Source organism: Pavona decussata, unplaced genomic scaffold, assembly GCF_977016875.1.
Source record: "Pavona decussata unplaced genomic scaffold, jaPavDecu1.1 SCAFFOLD_285, whole genome shotgun sequence".
Classification (NCBI taxonomy): Eukaryota; Metazoa; Cnidaria; class Anthozoa; order Scleractinia; family Agariciidae; genus Pavona; species Pavona decussata.
The window spans coordinates 990,593-1,012,202 of NW_028145686.1; the positions used below are offsets into that span (position 1 = coordinate 990,593).

Consider the following 21,610-nt stretch of genomic DNA (forward strand, 5'->3'; position numbering starts at 1 on the left):
TAAAAGCAATAGACCGCGTTTTCCAGAAGTTTACCAGCGTAATAAAACCACTTGGCATGTTGGGAGTACACTCGAAAAGCTTGTAAATCACTCGCCTGCGGCTCGTGATTTACAAGCTTTCTCGTGTTCTCCCAACATCCCGCGTGGTTTTATTACGCTGGTAAACTTCTGGAAAGTGCGGTCTATTGCTTAAGTATGGTATACAGTGTATACTAAGATCGACTATCACCAACTATCATTCACTTTGAGCGTGTTCAAATTCTTCATGATAGCTGATGATAGTTTTTACCCGTTTGACCACACGCATGATAGTTGATGATAGTTGTTCGGTCAGCTGTTTTCTCTATCAGCGCTCTCAAGATTAATTTTCAGTTACTTCTTCCAACAAGTGAAGGAAACAGAAGCAGGCAGCTGCTTTCTTTCACCGCGAAAAACTCATCCCTGCGAAATTTTCTTTGCGATGTTGACACTCGGCTGGTGCCTGACATTAAAGGCTCACGGTAAACTATCGTCAGCTATCACGAGTTTCTTTGAGCCGTTTGACCACCCGCTTCATAGTTGATAAAAACTACTTTATAGTCAATAAAAACTACTTTATTTTTACAGACTTTCAACTACTTTTTTATACGTTCGGCAGTATGATATGGGACGTGTGAGGAAGAGGCTGAACAGAAATCAATAAAGATATTTGTGTTGGAGAAAATAAAGCTGCCGATAACGATTACGCAAACAAACACATTTTGCAATGGTGAAAATTAATTCCTAGAACACTGAGATTAGATAGTGGATTCAAATAAAGTTTTACCAAATGTAGTTTTGTCGAAACTTCATGTAATATGTCAAAAACGAGGGCGAGTGCTTTATCACGGGTTCCAAATACTGAGAAACAGATGAAAGCACGAGGCCGCAGGCCGAGTGCTTTCATCTGTTTCGAGGTATTTGGAACCCGTGATAAAGCACGAAGCCCGAGTTTGTGACATGTCTTCTCAAATGAAACAATAAGAAATTAATCTCATTAAAATGCAAATGTTTGATCTCAGATGAAAAACATGTTTCATCTCAGATGAAAACCTGGTGGTGTTTCATCTGGTGTTTCATTGGGGTATCAAGATTCATCCACCTGACCGAAATGGAGGTCATTTATTGGCTTTTGACTGCATGAATTATTAATGAGTTTGAGAAAGTAAATTCAAATTCAGGAACAGTAAAACTCATGAAACTGGTTTAATTTATCCCACTTAATTGTTGCGTATATTTTGGTACCTGCATCTCAAGTTTCAAAACTATTTCCTCCAGTAATTTTAACCAGATAACAAAGTTAAGAAATCTCTAAAAAGAAAAGTAAAAAAGAATAGTTTTGACTGATGGAAGGGAGGACGATTTTTCCTGGATAAACTAGTGTACTTGAACTGCAGATTCACAAAAAGTAGAGATGTTTCAAGCAGACCTGTAGATTTATTGTAAAGAAAACCATGAAACAGGAAATAACCAATGGTGGGGTTATAATGATGAAACACGAATACATCACGAATGTTTATCTTCAAGGTGCAGTTGTCTTTTAAAATGATCGACAATATAACAAAAGTTTAAATAGATCATTTCAGACTATCGTTATCCAAGGAGCAATAAACGGAAACCTTTTCTATATTTTGAAAGAAGTACTTCATTGTCGAGGAGATACTGAGGAATTTCTAAAATGAATAGTGACAAATATTTTCATGTTCATAGTTTACTCTGAAGAAACAAAAAACAATAAAGAGGCATTATTTGTAGGAAGCTATTGAAAATCTTCCCTAAAACAAATTGTTATTTCTAAAGAGGTACTGACGTATGCAATCTGGTTATTGCAAACAAAATTGCGAATCTAAGCGCAAGGATAACGGTTATCCTTGCGGTTAGATTCGCAATTTTGTCGATTTGGCGAAAGGGAATATCTCGATACACATACTACAACGTATTTATTACCCGTAGAGAAGTATTATTTAATTCATAAACGTACATGATATTACCAAGATTACTAAAGTTTATACTTTTCATAACTTTATACACGATAGAGATGTAAAGAACACTTCTTTACAACAGAGAGAGTTTTTCGTAGTTTACTTTAAAGACAAAGACATCGTTGTATCAGCTGCATGGGATTCCAAGAAACCAATAATGAGCTGTAGTGACCAAAACATTTTTTGATTTAAGAATTTTTGTTTACAGGTTCAAAAAGAAATGGATATTTTATTCAACTGAATGTTTAGGAAGTAAACTATACATCTCTTTCTGGCTAAGAAAAAATAAATAGGATGGCTATAATCGCCTTGGAAAAAAGGATTTAGTCGTAAAGAAAATCTCATGCAACCTTCTAAATCTTCGGAAAAATAGCAGTTCAAAATTTCGTAACACTGGAAAACGAATTCCTTCTGTTTTCGAAGGAACAAATATGTCTTTAAAATGCAAAAGAAAGTAAGCTAGCATTTTCGTTAAAAAATTCCATTTTTCGTTTAAAATTCCTTTTCCAGAATTGGAGCTAAAATATGGAACAGTGTTCCGCCTGATATTCGGAAACTATCCAAACATAACTTTAAGAAAAATTAACTACACGAAGCCCTACTTAAGGTTCTGTCACTTGAGGATACCTATGTTGACGTGTCTACCCTGATCTCTAAACTGTTGCAATACTCAAAACTTATGACCATAAACCGCCAGTGTATATAATATATTTAAACAATTATCCTGCGAAATCTCGCGGAATATCGCCTGATACTTAGCCGACGAGGCCGTAGGCCGAGTTGGGTAAAATCAGGCGATATTCCGCAAGATTGTGAATGAAAGCAGCAGCTTTGTTCAAGTTTGAATGAAATCGAATCGAATCGCACTCGTCTAGTGCGCCAATCGCTCCGGCAAAATTTTCCACAAATTTCTAGCCTCAAAAGCTAAAACCATACAGTATTTTGAAGCTGCGAAGGATTTTTTGTGTCAGCCAGCCCGAGCTGAACAGACTGGAAAAGTTTTCAAACTATTTCTCGGGTCATTGTTTCTTTGTTTACTACGCAAGCATTTTCACGATCTTTCCTCAGTGTTTTGACAAACGCATCTAGTGCCTTGTTGCTTGCGAGAACTCTGGATCTTTTATAAAACTAAAGTAAAACGGTTTTTCAAGCGGCTCTTGTGCTTCTGAGAATAATTGCTTTGTACTCCGTCTATCTTTTTGTCTGCCAGAAAGATAAAATTTCTCGAGGCACTTCAGTGCGAGCTCGGTTGCGAGAACCAATGTTAGGAAATACATGTACTGTTTGTAATTTCTGAGCCCTAGAATACGGGACAATCCAAAAGTCTAGCGAAAAATATATCAAACGTTTTTGCTGAACTGTAATTTGCCAGTTCGTGAACAGAAAGGTTAGCAGTACAAGTTTTAGCACTAACCATTACAATTCTCAAACTTGGTTGTCTTCTTAGTGTTCAGTATTAAACAGCGTTATTAATAGTTTGGTGTTCTTGCACGATATCTGTTATGTGCGGGCGACGTATATGGAGTTCACCATGACCATATTTGGGCGTTGTCACAATGTGTTGAATAATAACCGTATTTATCATTCGATGCATTTTTTCTTCCTTTTCATTGGCTGAGAGTAAACCACGTGACCTGCCAATAACTGCCAACGAATAATGTTCTGCTCATGCGCAATACTGTCCAACTGTGTTTTTTGCTGCAAATAACATTCTGCTCATGCGTAATTGAAAAAACCGCGCTCTTGTATAAAAATGGCTGACTCTTGAAAAGGCAGCGCTTACCGCTTCCCGAAAACAAACTCGAATGATGAACAATTATTGAACTCCGGTTATCTCAAAATATCGTGATCTGTCAGTGTCTCGCAGATCAACTATTTGCCTCAGGCAAAAATATGGGCAACGAAATTTCTCTGTTAAATCGTGAAAAATTCCTACAACACCTAAAAGACTCTTCTCATATTCCTCAGCAGAATACAGAAGAAAGTGTTCATTCGCTACTGAAAACGTGTGCGCGTAGAAACAAAGAAAGCCATCGTGTGAAGCCTGTAACGTGTTTTCTGACACCGAAAACAACGCCTGATGGTAAAGTCTATAGGGTGTGCGAAAAGGATAAGCTACTTCGTTTGCTAAAACAAACTGAAAGGTCGGAATAAAGCGTCTGAAGGAGAAAGGACGTATCGAAGTTGTGTGTCGCTTCAAAACTTGCGTTGGAATATACTGTGTCTCCAAAAATGGGCGAGACGAAACAAGTGGATTTAAAATTACAAAGTTGGACCGCGTGAAGATGGTATACAAACAAGTTGATGACAATTCTATCATTTGAATAACATCTTTTCCTTACGCTGGCCGTAGAGTCCTGCGCTACCAGGATGGAAAGACAAGGAAACTAAACTGATCCTAATGGATTCGCTCTGACGATGGGATAACGCTCGATTTCAGGCGGCTAATATCTAAGCTTTGAAATTAGTATTAAGTGGTAGTAAGAGTAGTAGCAACACCAGCAGCAGCAGCAGCAGTAGTAGTAGAGTCTTTATTAAGCGAGGGTAATACATAATAGTGCATGCCTAATAGTAATAAACTTGTAGCCCTTAAGACTAAAACCAATAACGACAGATAAATCAGAAAACACCCCCAACCCCCCCCCCCCCTCCAAAAAAAACAAAAACAACAACAACAACATGCATCAATTGATAGATACGCTAAAAAACCAAACACTATGGCCCGACATAATGTAATTTATATCGAGGCGTGGTGTTCACGTGATAATCCGGTGGAGGTGGGTCGTACCAGGTGCGGATAGCACCGTAAGGTAGCCAATGAGCTTAGAGCAAATGATAAAGCGTGGTTATGAAATAGAAATTTTTCCGAGGTAGTCTTCCTTCTTCTCCTCGCCATCAGATTGAACAGATCCCCAGAAATCTCTTTAACAGATCGCCAAGAAATCCTTTTTCAGGCAAGTAGCTCATTAATTGTTTTCTTTCTCAATTATTGGAGATCTAAACTCCTTTAGTTTATATTTGGTTCAAATTTTGGATTTCCCTCTTTTGCTTTCTATTATGGCAAAGACACGTGTTTTAGTTCTCGGCCACTCGTTTATTCGCCGTTTCCACGATTTTCTTGGTCACAATTTTAACCAAAAATTTACGGAAAACTTACACATACCTGGGGATCTTTGTATCAAATGGCATGGCATAGGGGGAAGAACAATTGCTAAAGTTGTTCAATATGATTTGACGATAGTTCAGTCCTTTGCCCCGGACATTGTTGTTTTACAATTGGGTACAAATGATCTTTCAACCCTATCCGCCGTTGAAACTGGCTCGGCTCTTGAGGATCTAACTCGTTTGCTATATGAGTCATACGGTGTGCGGCTGGTCTGTGTTTGCCAGACGATTTTTCGCAGGGATGCTCCTCTATTTAATAACCAAGTGAAATTATTAACTAAGTATCTAAAGGTCGTATTGGAGCCGCTCCCTTACGTTGTTTATTGGCGACAACGAGGCTTTTGGAATTGTAAATCACGCTTTTTAGCACGGGACGGCGTTCACCTCAACTCTTTAGGTCACCACAAATTTTTTCGTAGCTTGAGAGGGGCGGTTTTACGATGCTTGCGGTCTGTACAGGCCAAAAATTAGTTTGCTCTACTTCATCAATTTGCTCTCAATTTGCAATTCTCTCGCCATTTCAGTTTTATTTGTTCGCCAGGCCAATGTGTTTTGTTTCCCGCCTAGCCTATTGTTCACACATGGTGTTGTTCATTGCCTGTGTGGCTTGGTGGATTAAATATGTTCAAGTCGCGGTTATAACATACCGTGCAAAATATGTTCAAGTCGCGGTTATAATATACCGTGCAAAATATGTTCAAGTCGCGGTTAGTAAATATACCGTGCAAAATATGTTCAAGTCGCGGTTATAACATACCGTGAAACATATGTTCAAGTCGCGGTTATAACATACCGTGCAATTGACGGCCTTGGCTTTGTTATTTTTGTGCAATCACTTTGCCTTATCAGTGTACAACTATTGATCGCCCCCTCCAGGGGTGTGTCCAATGCACTTGGCATTTTGTGATTTTGCACTTGTTTTTGTTCCTGACAGAAATGGCCTTCTTTGTGTGTTTGGTCTGGTTTTTAACTTTCGATTAGATTCGTATTACCTCGCCGGCTTGGCGCATGTCCTGATTTTTCTTTCGTAAAAACGCCCCTCGCAAGATCTATTCTGTTTCATTTCCAGACAACAATCCCGGGCGGCTACAGTTAAATGCATTGTCACAGTTATTTTAGTAATCCGACGTCCAGCGTTGTTGTCTGCCTTCTCATATTTTATTATCAATTGTATTCTGTAAGAAATGCCTCCTAAAAAGCGTGCCGCCCCTAAGACTTCCACGGCTTCTGCAACTTCAACACGAGCCAAAAGACCTCGAGCCTCCATAGTGAACACAGTTTCCGAGAGCGCTCCAGTCCGTGTTGACGACACCTCTTTGACCCGAGGCACAGTTTCCTTGGACGTTTCCGCCATTTCATCAACCGTATCTGCCGTGGTTTCTCAAGCCATCAAGACTGCCTTCTCGCCAGAAAATCTAGCTGTTCTTCTCGAAAGCAGTAGACCTCCACCAGCCGTTTTGCCTGTGTCTCCCCAGGGTTCCTCTGGCGCTCTTGATGACGCTGTCAGTGCGGAGGTGATTGATATAATCCAGGACAACTCGTCAGGTACTGAAACAGGGGGCGTACCCTCTCCCGTAGTTTCTTCTGATTCACGGCCGAAGACGACGTTCACGAGTATATCTGTCCCTCTAAGTGCTAGGGTTAGCTCTAAACTGAAAGCGAAAATATTCGCCAACGAATATGTAGATTTTGGGGCGTTATTATCCTCTTCCCCTCACAACGAAGGGAAATATTCCCTTTCTATGTCACCCTCAGTAGGATCTGTTATCCACCCCCAGTTAACACTAGAACCCTTGCATAATTCCAAGCGGATTCAATCTATCCACCAGTGGGTCTCTGCTTTTACTATTTTTGTTTCTGTTTATTCTGAGAAATTTAAGGCGGAGACCCCCCTGTTGATGAAATACTGTGACGTAGTAAGGGATTTGGCTCACAAGGCTGGGGATTGGATTTGGTATGACGAACAGTTTCGGTATTTAAGGCAATCAGCCCCAGAGCAATACCCCTGGGATCAAACACACTGGGAATTGTGGTTACGGGCATCTAGTAGTTTTCGCAGAGCACAACCGTCCACTAACAAACCAGCTGTGCAGAATCGTTCCCGGTTTCGTTCGCAATTCTTCCCAAAAGGAACTTGTTGGGCGTTCCAAGCTGGTAAGCACTGTTCGGGCTGTGAGTTCAAACATGAGTGTTTTAAGTGTGGGGCACAACATCCGGGTAGCCAATGTTCTGCACCCCAAACCCGAACCCCTTTTAAAGGCGCGCGAGGAGGAACTCAAACGCAGGGTTCTTCACAGTCCGCCAGTAACACCAGTAAACGTGGATCGTCTTGAAATTTTGCTACAGGGTTATAATCACGCTTTAAGCAATTATCTTGTTGAGGGTTTTCGTTTTGGCTTTCGAATAAATTTTGTTGGTGAACGGTGTGCTTTGGATTGCCCCAATCTCAGGAGTGCTTTAGATCTTCCGGGAGTCACTAGTGCTAAGTTACAGAAGGAATGTGATGCGGGACGTATGGTTGGTCCTTTTACAACTCCCCCCTTTTCAAATTTTCACACTTCGCCCATAGGCCTTGTTCCTAAAAAAGACCCATCCGAGTTCCGATTGATTCACCACTTATCATATCCAAAGGGCCCTTCTGTCAATGACTTTATTCCTGATTATTGTTCAACAGTTAAGTATGCCTCGGTGGGCGACGCGACGAAGTTAATCAAACGTTTAGGGAGGGGTTGTTTTATGGCCAAAACTGATGTGAAGTCTGCTTTTCGCATTATCCCTATTCATCCCGCTGACTATCCCTTATTAGGCATCCGCTGGGATAATTTGTACTATTTTGACAGAACTCTGGCCATGGGATTGTCTAGTTCCTGTGCTATTTTTGAATCCTTTAGTACGGCACTTGAATGGTTATCTATTAACCATTTCGGTGCTTGCGCGGTTTTGCACATCTTAGACGATTTTCTTTTCATCGCCAAAACTAGAGATCAATGTGACCGTGACTTGAAAAATTTTATCTTAATGTGTAATCATATTGGCGTCCCTCTTGCGCCGGAGAAAACTGTCGGTCCAGCCACGGTATTACAGTTTGCCGGAATAACACTTGATTCCATACGCTTTGAGGCCCGTCTACCTGACGACAAGCTTCTCAAATGTCGCTTAATGTTACGCAATTTCTACACGCGTCGAGCAGTCACCCTAAAAGAACTTCAATCCTTAATTTGTTTACTGAATTTCACGTGCATTGTTGTCACGCCTGGCCGCGCTTTTCTCCGCCGCTTGATCGATCTTACCAAAGGCATCCAAAAGCCGCATCATCACATTCGTCTTTCGAAGGGTGCCAAACTAGATATCTTGGTTTGGCTTCGGTTTTTGGACGAATTTAATGGTAAATCCTTTTTCTTTAGCGATATTTGGGAAACTTCCGACACCCTTCATCTTTATACTGATGCGGCTGGTTCTCTAGGATTTGGTGCGGTTTTTGGCTGCCATTGGCTACAGGGTCCTTGGCCCGAGATGTGGAAAACCTTTAACATAGCCTTTTTAGAGCTTTTTCCTATTGTTATTGCCGTCCACGTCTGGGGGTCACTCATGGCAGATAAGCGTATCATATTTTTCTCAGACAATGCCGCAGTGGTTGACATTATCAATAAGCAGACATCGAAACACCAGGACATCATGGTGCTCTTAAGAGATCTAGTGTTAAGTTGCCTTAGACATCATATTTTCTTTCAAGCCCGTCATATTCCTGGGTTACAAAATTCTAGCGCCGATTACCTTTTCTGTTCCCAGGTAGAGAACTTCAAGGCCATATTTCCAGAAGCCGACGAAAATCCCACTCCACTACCCGAGAACCTAATGCCGAGGAATTGGGTGCTAACTTAAGAAGTCTCTTAAGCTCCTCTCTGACAGCCAGCTCGCGTCGCACGTACCAGCGTGCGTGGACTGTTTTCCGCCAATTTTACGTTCACTTTTATGATTCCGGAGATCCTCCTTTACCACTACCTCGAGCATGCATTCCTCTTTTTATTTCTTATCTTACATTTCGTAAATTGGCCTTTTCCACCATTAGTTCGTATCTTTCAGCTATTTCCTACGTACACAAATTACAAGGCCACCCAGACCCTACGAAATCGTTTTTAATTCAAAAACTGTTAACGGCTCTTAGCCGTCGACATCCTGTTGATATCCGTCTTCCGGTGACTCGACCTGTTTTGCATCAGCTCGTTCGTGCCCTTAGCCTTACTAATTCTTCGGCATTTCAGCGTTCTCTTTTTTCGGCGATGTTTCTAGTGGCGTTTTACGGCTTATTTCGCATCGGAGAACTGACTGCCAAGAGCACCCGATTTGCGCCTTCGGTTATCCAGTATCGTAATCTGACCCTTTTGTCCAACGATGGCCATATTCACACGGCGAAAATTACGATTTCAGAGTATAAGCACAACACTAGTCGTCGTCCATTTGATATTCTAATCACTCGGGATGTTTCTTCCACATTTTGCCCGGTCCAAGCCCTTATTCAATACTGCCAATTGTCACGCCGATATGAGTCCAATTTCTGCTCACCAATTCAATATCGAACTACAGCGGTGCTTAGCTTATTGTGGTTTAGACACCAGTCGCTATAAAAGTCATAGTTTTCGTATCGGCGGTGCTTGTCATGCCGCTGATCGGGGCTATTCTGATGCGCAAATCCGTGCTCTGGGTCGTTGGAAATCCGATGCTTTTAAAGTCTATTTGAGGTCGGAAGTTCTTCAGGCGAACTAATAATTTTTGCACATGGGGTTTTTCACGCCAAGCCTTTTAACATGGCCATTATATACAGCATGTTAGTTCAGACAGGGGCTGCTATAATGCTGTCACTACCCGTTTTGAATTTGTTAGACATTACTTTCAAAGTTTGGATGCCTGTTGAGTCGGTCAGACACTGGGCTGCGACTCGGCTTGCATTATCACTTCTTTCCTGATTTTAATTTTACTTCTTTTGTGTTCACGTTCGTTCTACCTTTATTGACTATGTTATTCTATATGAATTTCCGTTGTCCCAAGGGAGCAACGTTTACGGCCTTCAGTTGTTGTTATTCTTAGACTTTTTTGCGTTGGTCAGTCATTGGGCTGCAACTCGTTAGACATGTATCTTTCGGTCTCAAGTGATATGTCACTTTTGGGTTCTATCCGCAGTGGGTGGGGATGCCTGTGGAGTCGGTCAGACAATGGGCTGCGACTCGGCACGCCTTCTCACCTCATTACATTGCCATTTCCGTCGTTGAGTGCGAGCTTTTTTTTCGTTGGGGCTGTCGCCCCATTTATCAACAGGAGATTGTACTTTAATTTTTATTGCTGTTTTATGAGTTTGATAATTTGTTCAATTAAACTTGCCACAAACCGTGGCCAAATTTATTCCAACAAAGTTGTCTGTTATTCTCGCTTCTGGGAAATCTGCTAGTAACAGTGTTTTCAACAAAGCTCGCGCTTTAACTGCACCTTTTGTTTAATGAGAACATGCGTCGATATAAAACCAAACATTATGGCCCGACATAATGTAATTTATATCGAGGCGTGGTGTTCACGTGATAATCCGGTGGAGGTGGGTCGTACCAGGTGCGGATAGCACCGTAAGGTAGCCAATGAGCTTAGAGCAAATGATAAAGCGTGGTTATGAAATAGAAATTTTTCCGAGGTAGTCTTCCTTCTTCTCCTCGCCATCAGATTGAACAGATCCCCAGAAATCTCTTTCCCACCTCCTCCCCATTTTCACCACCTGTTACGTTAACGTTTTCTCTTTATGCGTGGGCAGAGTCCAACCAAGGCGAAATTTTGTCGCCCCATTTATCAACAGGAGATTGTACTTTAATTTTTATGGCTGTTTTATGAGTTTGATAATTTGTTCAATTAAACTTGCCACAAACCGTGGCCAAATTTATTCCAACAAAGTTGTCTGTTATTCTCGCTTCTGGGAAATCTGCTAGTAACAGTGTTTTCAACAAAGCTCGCGCTTTAACTGCACCTTTTGTTTAATGAGAACATGCGTCGATATAAAAGTAGATTACAATATACAAACTCATAACTATCGTTGAAAATGGTAAATTTGCCTTCATTTTTAAGTAAAAAGTTTACATAATTATTCTTGAAAGTACGAAAACAAATGCCGTTATAAATATTTTAAAAAAGTAATCACTCGAGGCCTTTTTACGAGGACGAGGATCATTATTTCCAAGCAAGATGTAGAGGAATACGTGAATTTCTCAGTCGAATTAATAAAATGGTGGTGCAGAAAGTAGAGTTAAAACTGTGATGACCTTTACGTAAACAGTCAAAACTGTTATTTTGAAAGAGAAGCAGGCAATAACTGATCGCGCAGTATCCAATGCCTTAATTGTACTAAATATTTTAAAGGCACAACTGATCAGAATGACAATTAACATGGAATTTTAACTGACCCACCTGGAAGTAGCATACTCTTCTTGTTCTTCATGTACACATTGCGTAAATAAAGGCATTCATGTGACAAGTGCAATAATTATAAGTTTAAAAACTTTAATCAGTGTAACTCAATAGCAATGGACAACTCCATATCATTTTCTATTTTTAAAAGCTCAAGCCCTTGGCTTCTCTGTGGATCATAGGCCGTCAGTGACTTAGTCTCTCCTCCCTCTGGCTCGATTCTGTGGTAGCCGCACCGACTCTATAAGTGTTTTAGATGTGGCCCAGTGTTCTCCTCTCTACCTAAACATCCCAATTCCAGATACTCTTTGGAAAACCTCTCATGCTCTTCCCTTGTTGATTACATTTCAATGAATTACCTAGTAGTGTTATTTTGAGGCTTTCATAACGTATACCCAGTTCAAGCCCGCTTCCTCCTCTTGATTTCTGTCTCTACCAACAGTTTGTTTGTTATTGTCCACAGATCCTCCTCCTTTACCAAGTTCGTTCATTGTGTGCAGGTGAGCCTGGTTTGCAAACGTTTAAGCTCTTCCTTGCAAGGCTTTGGTCGTTCTCCATATCTCAGATCCATAGAGTTGACAGGAGAGCTGAATATTCCAAAATTCGTTTTCCCTCGATACCATCTTTGGTGGTCATATTTCGTTCAAGGGGACCCTAGCTTTTTCAATCCTCTATCTTGGCGTCTTCATCCCGCACACACTCACCAACTCCAAAAACGAGGTTTCCTCTAATGACTTTTAAGCTTGTTGGAAGTGGATGACAGAGGAAACGTCATTTTACCCTGCGGCTTTTTTTATGTGAAACAGAAGAGCAGTGTCACTAGTACAGTCTACAGCATCCAGTTGTAGTCACAGTGTCCACTGAATTCCGTTCCTTCTGTCCGCAGTCCTTTTTCTGGTTGCCTTCATAGCCCAATAATCTATCGCTAACAATTTTTGATGTTGATAAATGTCTGTGGGATTCCTTAATGTTCCAAAAACTTCCTCAAGGTGTTTCAGCCTACATCAATACATTAAGGCACAGGAAAGTATTCCAGTCAATCTGTTTCTCTGCAACTTTGTGGCAACTGTGGCCTCTCTTCCTTGTCACAGTTCGACTTGTGTTGGGAGAACTCGGGTTGTTTTTTCCTACTGTCTATCTACCGGGATTAGAGCTTGCTTTTGTTTGGGGACTTACCAGGATGACTCTCCAGGTTGCTTTGCCTGCAGGCGTACCAGGACGATTTACTCTGGTAATTACCTTTCCCATGACTGATACCAGGGTATATTACCCCGTGGTCTATCTTGCTCCGCATTATCTCACTCTACCCAGTCCCTTATTGGTCTTCGCTCGCTCGAGGAGAGAGCCCCTTGGTTCTTAAAATTTCCTTTCTTTGGCACCTTGATGATATGCCCCTCACACTGAAAGATCTTTTTTTTTCTTATTCCAGGTATCTCACAACAATTTATGCCCGCTGTTTTGTCTGGTTTCAGCAAATTTATTGCCTGTCAGGGCTCCTACTGGGTGTCTAATTTCAGCCTAACTGATAGGTCTCACCGTCTGCACACCTTCCATCCAGGACAGTACTTCTTGGGGTTCTGGGATTATTGGTAAGTTTTCCAGTGGGATGTAATGTAGTTATGAAAAACCGACAGAGTTTATTGATAAAAAATGTTAATCTTGTCAGATAGGTATAAAGTTGAGGGGAACACCACTGTGAAAATTGTGGAATGTGCTGGTAAGACAGTACCAAGCGAGTTAAAACTCGAACCCAGTCTTGCGCGTTTTGAGTCGGGTCTTTTAGGTTCGGGGGATTCTCGTCAGGATTTTCGAAATTCGTGAGATTCGCGTCGAGATTCGTACACTTGGGGTCACTCTCCCCATGTTGCGCTCGCCTAAGTTACAAACTAAGATGGCGGGAGTTCGACTGAAGCGTACGAGTCTCGAAAATCCCATGGAAAAATAGGGGACTGCGCACAGTCTAAGATTAAATTTGCCGTTGGCCGTTTGTGTATTGCACAAGTAAGTACACATACATGGTGGTGATTTTAATAACGTTAGTGCTAAAAACATCATAGAGAAAGTTGTAATCAACTTGATACTTACTGGAGACAAGTAGAAAGATAGTGACATATAAAATCTGTTGCAACTCTTGTAAATATTGGGTCTGTTATGTATCTGCTTTATCCTTAAGATGGCCACCTTTATTGTGTATGTTTACTGCAAAACCAATAGATCCAAGGGTGATCTCCCCTGAAAAGCTCTCAAGCTTGCTGAGATCATCCTTCTACTAAACAAGATGCCCCTAATCAGGGCTTGAACAATCGATGAAACCGATGATCGGAAAATCAATCGATCAATCGATGACAATCGTTGCCTTGTTAGTTAATTGGCATCGGCCAATCGATGACCAATCGATAATCACACAAAAGTGGTCGCAACTCATCGATTGGTGTTAAAAAAAATTTCGGTATTCAACACGTTCCAGCATGTACGTATACGCGCTCGCAGTACGCACAAATGTTTCAGATTTGAATTCCTTCACTGGATTGTTTGTATGCAGATGAGACTGGAGACGAGTGAGCTCTGAATGGTGGGTGATGTAATTATACTGAATTGTAATAAAATAAACCAGAATAAACGTGAATAGGCTTCGGTAATCATTTTATTACTTCTTTGTCACAACAAAGGTGCATAAAGTGAACAGGGTAAAAAATGAATAAAGTTTACTGCATGCAGGCTTAAATGGGTGAGCCGTATAGTAAAAGCTAACTTAGAGCTGCGTGGGAAAAAGCCAACAACACAACATGTACAACCTCTGTCCGAAACACAGTTACCACCGGTCACAAGAGAACTATAGGCCACAGTTTTGTAAATCTTGATTGAAAATAAAACGCATCAAAAATGAGAACCAATCGATGACCATCGATGTCAATTAACTGATCGATTGGCGTTGATAATCGATAAAAATTGATAATCGATGAAATCGATAATCACAAAAAACCCGTGCATCGATTGGTCATCGTTTATCAATATCAATCGATTAATTGGCATCGATTCATCGATTGATTTTCCGATCATCGGTTTCATCGATTGTTCAAGCCCTGCCCTAATGGGGTTTTCGCGGAATGCTTAACCCATTATGCACCAGCCGTTTCCAGAGGTTTTCAAAAATTCAGCAAAATTGGCAAAGTGGTTATTTCTTACCCCATATGCAGTAAAAATACATAACTTACAGGGCAAAAAAAAAAAAAAACAACACCCCTTTGGTCTAAGATAGTTAAAATTACTACTTGTGGAATAAAATACACTAGTTACCAATTAAAATTTTTCCAAAAAACAAACTTGAAGGTAAAAATTTCTGAAATTTTGATGAAATTTGATACGCGCATCACATGGGTGAAATTTGATCCGTCTCGAGAGCATGTGTTTGTTTATGCAAGATTACACAGTTGTCACATTTTCTCAATGAAAATAGAAAGAAAAACACACAGAAAGCTTTCCTAAATGAAAAATTTATTCAGAAAAGTCTTTATTGACGCGTTAGAAAGAAATGCGTATAATTCTAAAATGCTAGATGAGAGACGCGCAAGCAATTTGAAGGAACTACACGTTTTTCGTTTTGTTCAGAATACAAAGAATTGGTCAATTAGAATAGTATTTCAGTACAAATTCACAATCAAACCTTTCCTTTTTTGGCTGTTGAATTCCCAGAAGTACTCGAAAATTTCGCAGAAAGTTCGTGGCCTGAATAATGTTTTGAGATGTCCGCTCGCTCATTACTTGGATAAAACAACACTTTGTACTCGAAACACAATTTCTTCGCCGTTATTTCTCGGATTTCCGCTGTCGAAGCTGTTGAGTATTCCTTAGTAGTTTTTCTTTCGATTTACCATTTTGAGGAGGTGTGTTTTCCTTCGAAAAACGCGAAAATCGGCAACTAAAGGCAACAAAAATTGAAATTTGACTCCATTTGCTATACACAAAAAGCTCTTTAGTCTAGGTCCCCCAAAGACCTAAAAATATATGCGCAGTAAGTGGATTCTGATTGGTCAGTCCTTTCTGAAGACAATGAGGACGATTGGGGACAAAAAATCTCTTCTAGGGAGGGGTAGGACCCGAACGCAAAATGAGCGCGGGGATGCCCGAAATCACGGCCAGTTTTGGCTGGCACGATGCGTAATGGGTTAATGTGGCCTCATTTATTCCCATTGTATGCTTCACAGACTTTTTAAAACTTACCCTAGGTAATGGAATAGTTTGAGTTACAAAGATAGCATAATGTTGTTTTTGTATTCCTTAGTGTTAAGTACCAATCAAATTGAAGCTTTAGTATCCCTTCCCCCCCACCCCCATGTAACCCCCTGGGCATTTGAATTTTTGGACAATTAGTGTTTAAATTTCCCCTCCCGCGCCAAGTGGCTGTTCAAATGTCCCAACCCCAGGGAAATAAGCCATTCTATTTTATTTAGTTTTAAAGCAATATACAATATTATATGGAGATCAAATTTGCTCAGTTCTAGAGTAACAACATAATCGAGGATGCTGCCATTGTTTGCATGTGGTATCTCAAGTTTTACATGCACATGGTGAATTTAGGATGCCAGAAATGCCTTCAGTTCTCGAACCAAAGTTTAAATTAACAGCAAATGATTCACATCCAGTGTAATAAAAACTGAGAAAACACTGTGAACATACTTGAAATACAAGCATAACATGTCAAACATCGTAGACTAAACTCAGATTGTTCAAGCTTTTAATATAAATTGTATCTTGTGCACAGCGGCGCCGCATGAAGCCACAATCCTTCCCTTTAAAATTAGACAAAATTGACATGTTGACCTCTGTCATGGCTTATCATGCCTCATGCAAGCAGCAAGACACGTCACATGACATTGAGGCTAGAGTACGAATTCTCCACCACCTGGGAAGGCAAAGGGGTCAAATATCCTGGGTTTGCCCGAGAGGGGGGGGGGGGGGGTGTTGAAGCTTCGATTTGACCGGTACATTATGCTACTTATCGTTATGCCAGAAATTGCATTACGAAAAAGTTATGACCACACACATGGCCTGAATCACATTTTCTTTTCTGGTTATTTTTTTTATTTATTTTTTTTTTTTTTATTGACAATATCTATATTACCCTTACAATACGTACAAATAATACTTACAATACACTAGGATACAACGAAAGAAAAAAGAAAATACAATTACATTCACTACTATGGCTTGCTTATTTCCGTTACATCTTACAAAGTACAAAGAAAAGTAATATACAGCTCTAGGTCACAAACTTTTTGTCAATTAAAGGTTTCCATTTATTGTTATAACGTTCATTTGTATTAGTTCTTGTTGATATTTGTTTTTCGATTTCAGCTTTGCTTATCACTATTGTTAGATAAGTACTGAAAGACAACGGTTCTTCATTAATACTGGAACAATATATATAGTATTTCGCAATTAGTAGGAGGTGATTAGTTAAATTACAAAGGTTGTCGTTATCTATGATACCATATAAGATTTTTGCGGTTGACAATTCTAGTTTTATGGTAGTATGAGTCTCATACCATTCCAGAAAGATTTTCCAGAACTCTGATACCACCGGACATGAAACAAGCATATGTTTTAGATCTTGTTTTGTTTTTGAACATAAATAGCAAAGATCACTGCTCACTAGTTTAGCTTTAAATAATTAATGCTTCTAGTAAAAACTATATCATGTAAGGTTTTGTACTGGAACATAGTTAACTTTATTTCTATAGTGATAGAGAAAGCTAAGTTAAAGTATTTGCTTATTTGGTCCGGTTTTAACCCATTGGCAATAAGGCGTTGTTTTGCGGTGGGTTCTTCAAATATACGCTTCACGAAACTTTTGTGTATGGCTTTGGTTGTTAGCGCTTTCAAGTTATCCCACGGTTGTGTAGGATGCTCTTGCTGTAGCCCCGTTCGCTTTATTGCCATTTTATATTCTTGTGGAATAGCGTTTATTAGTCCAAAATATGTCAAAAAATTGGTATGTAGCTGATAACGGAGTTTAAACTCTTCATAACTAATGAAATCTAGATTCGGGTCGAGAAGGTCTTTTAAGGTGTAAACTCCTTTATCAAACCAAGTACGGAAAAAAATCATCTTGTTATCAATTTTAATATCTTGGTTATTCCATATAATTGTTTTCTTTGTGCATGGCATTTTATTATTCTGCACATTCTTAAACTCAAACCAGTATTGTAACATTCTCTCATAAAAGAGTGGTAGCTCTTTGATGTTAAGATCCTTACTGTTACAGTTACAGGTTGAGAGGAAGGTTAAGCCTCCCAGGTGTAATGTGGCTTCATTTGGAATGACCGTCCATGCTGAATTCTCGCTCAGGTGAAGTCGCTTTATCCAAATGGACTTTAGGGCTTTGTTCATTAAGGTAAAATCAATCATATTCAGACCCCCATTTTTGCGTTCGCCAATAATTGTGTTTTTTTTAATTTTGGCTATTTTGTTGTCCCAGATGAAATTGAAGGTGATTTTGTTTACCTGCTCACAGAAGTTTTTAGGGACTGGCAGTACGGATGAATTGTAAATAAGCTTTGAGAGGCCCGCAGATTTAACAATGTTGATCTTGCCTAACAGAGTTAGTTTCCGTCTCTTCCAATTGTTTAAGGTCTTTTCCAAAACATCTAATTTTTCATAGAAATTAAGCTTATTACTAACCTTTTCCGAGTTTGAGAAGTATATACCTAAAGCATAAACTGAGTCTTTCGGCCACTTAACATTGAACGGGGTATCTTCTCTGTTTTTCCATTTTCCCAGCCACATTGCTTCTGACTTCGTGTGGTTAATTTTTAATCCCGAGCATCTTTCAAACTTTTCTAGGAGGTCAAGCAAGTGACTCATTGATTCCGGGTTTTTTTAGAAAAACTGTTGTGTCATCCGCATACTGTGTGATTTTTATCTCGCGTGCTCCAACTCTAATGCCTTCAATGTTCGGGTTTTTTTTAATCGCAAGTGCAAGAATTTCAATACCAAGGACGAAGAGTGTGCCTGATAGTGGGCAACCCTGCCTGACGCCTCGCTCCAGCTTGAAGAAATCAGAGGCATAACCATTGTTTGTGACACAGCTAGTTGTGTTGGAATAAAAAGTTTGAATCCAGTTTTTGAAGTCAGGACCAAAATTAAGTTTGTCAAGAACCTTAAAAAGGAAATTCCATTCTATAGAATCAAATGCCTTTTCAAAGTCGAGGAAGACAGCAAGACCGGGGAGGTTTTTTGCTACGGTGTAGCTAATAATGTCACTAATGAGTCTGACGTTTTCACCAATATAACGTCCTTTGATATAGCCAGTTTGATCAGCGTTTATCAAAAGCGGCAGGACGGCTTCCAGTCTTTTTGCGATTGCTTTCGTGGCAATTTTGTAGTCTGTGTTTAAAAGTGAGATAGGCCTTAGATTGCCAAGGAGATTGGTCGGTTTGTCTTTTTTCGGTACTAGTGTTATGATACCTCTTCTTTGACATATTGATAATTGGCGTTTTTCGAAGCCATAATTTATGCTTGCAATAACATTTTGTTTAACGTAATCCCAGAAGAATTTGTAAAATTCGCACGTGAAGCCGTCTGAGCCTGGGCTCTTTCCATTGTCCATGTGTTTTAAAGCTGGTTATGTAATTACAGTAAAAGTGTAAGATTACAAATTGTTCTCATATCACCAAACAAAAAACAAACAAAAAAAAAACAGAAAGAAAAACAGGCAAAAAGCTTTCCTAAATTAAACCTTTTAGTAAAAGTTGACAATCAAACCTTTAATCTTTTTTTGAATTTTTCAGTTACATTTAAGCCCCAATAAATTTGACGAAGTGATGTGATGTGTGTTTTAGGTTTTCAATGACCTCTCTTCCTCGCATAATTTGTGGTTCTACAATGCAACTGTCAAACAAAGCAGGATTCCTTTGCCAGGAACTCCCCAATTTCCACCGTTTTAACTGTTGATTGCTTCTTAGAAGTTATTCTTTCGATTTACCGCTTCAAAAGGGTTAATTTTATTTTTGAAAACGGCAAAAGTAATTGTAGACTCAATTGATGGAAGTAAGAAAAAAGAGGCAAATAAAGTGAATAGTGAAGTGAGAAGTGGGTTCACTCAGGCCGGAGACAGGATGCTTGTGCAATGTGAACCCGGCGCAGACGGTGAAGCTGCGTAGTCAATTGAATGTTCTACTTCATCCAACGCAATCCATGGATTTAGTTTGATTGGGTTCATTAATCGACCAATCCTAGTTGCTTCATGCTGCAATGCTACAGAAACCATTGGAGAGCTACCTGTTGCCATTACCCCAGTTTTATACACCTGGAACAAGAAACAACATGCAGCAAATTCTGTTGTCTAAGCCTTGAACCACAAACTATCCGCTCTTCTGTCCAAAAATCCGATTATAAGTCAGATGTGCTAACTCCTACACCACCGTGCTTCCACAAGGTATACTTCAAGACAACAGTTAGTGATGTACTATGTCCCTCTAGGTACTGGGCTTTTTTGTCCAGTTAGATGAAGAATACTATTGTGACATGCGCCACCACTACAGAAACTTATGAATGAAAAAAATAATAAATAAATAAATAAATAAATAAATAAATAAATAGGTAAAGGATCTGAGTTGTGGTTATTTCTTGAAGGATTACATCCTGTTTAGACGACCAAAGAGGTACTTGCTATTAAATTCACAATAATTGTTTGCTGTGATGAGTCAATTAGCACCCTTGCCTGGGTTTCCCGTAGGGGTGGCCAATTGGCACCACAATTGAGTGTCATAATCTACTTCCAACTAATAATGAGTAGCTTACTGAGTTTAAACTCCAAAACAAAAAACACAACTTAAATGTGTGCAGAATGCAGATATTTTACATGTACAGGCTGTAAATTGTAGTCTCAATTATCGCAGTTTTGTTATTGAACAAAGACTTGTTTATTGCTTCACTGCAGTTGTGCAGTGGTGTGTATGTCTCTGTGATAAATACCTTTATACTCAACATCTATAGATAAAATTCTGTTTTTGAATAAAGTGAATGTTGTGAATGCCAAATACCAGAATGGTTGTGATAACAATTTTTATTTATTTTTATTGATATTTGCTTCAGCTATATACATAATTGTTATTGATTTCCTCTGGGAATAATCTTGGTCCATGTAAATACAGAGAGGCCAAATGAGTAAACCATTTGGTGGTGTTTGAATAAAACAATTATCCACAATCCTTTATTCATGTAGCCCCTCAAAGAAAAAAAAATACCAATGAGCACTAAACATCTGACCATTTTCTGTGCTCAAATAATGAAAACCTGTCTGGATAGTTGCTTTGCTTGAAGAGATCTCAACATTAGTTGCTTTCAGCAATAACTTGATAGTGAAGTAAATTTAGCTAATATATATACACTGTGTTTTTTGAACCTCTAGTTGTCGACCCCTTGACGGAATGTGAAAGCTACTGAATCCTTTGTGGCTGACAATGCATTGATTCCCGTGCACAGCTTGTATACTTACAGGTAACCATGAGTTGTTGCTTGTGACTTAAATGTTCTCTTAGTGGCATTAGGTGACAGCATAAAAAAAGTAAAGCAAAAGTAAAGAGGAGACCTTTTAAAAAACTGTTTACAGTTCTTACCCCCCTCCCCCCAGCCCTCCCACTTTGTCTTCACCCACTGCAGAAAGGACTGCCACTTCTAAAGTGGCTTGCTCAGTCCACCTAATGCTGGTAACATAAGAACTGATCACAAGGCACAACAAACATTGTCTTGTGAGACATTGCTCTGGCTTCTAATGTTCTCCTTTTTTGTGTGCGATCATCATCATACACTTCATTCAAATGGCCATTATCTTGATATGCCATGTTGAGCACATCAATGATGAGAATATTGCCACAACAGCAAAGCTGGGTCCACTGTCCGAGTGTAAACACTTAGTAGTTTTGTGCATCAAAGCAAATTGGCAGCTGGTGTCTCTTCTTGGGGAGAAGTCCTGAACCCATTGGAGTGGTAGAAATTGAGCC

At 39.7% G+C, this 21,610-nt stretch overlaps 1 pseudogene across 1 annotated transcript; it reads left to right on the forward strand.

The window, feature by feature from the left end:
- Positions 1–5,899: 5,899 nt before the first annotated feature.
- On the forward strand, positions 5,900–10,431 carry LOC146455183 (uncharacterized; annotated as a pseudogene). The gene is made up of 2 exons (XR_014859083.1): positions 5,900–6,710; positions 8,955–10,431. The product of XR_014859083.1 is annotated as an uncharacterized LOC146455183 (transcript).
- The last annotated feature ends 11,179 nt before the right edge of the window (positions 10,432–21,610 follow it).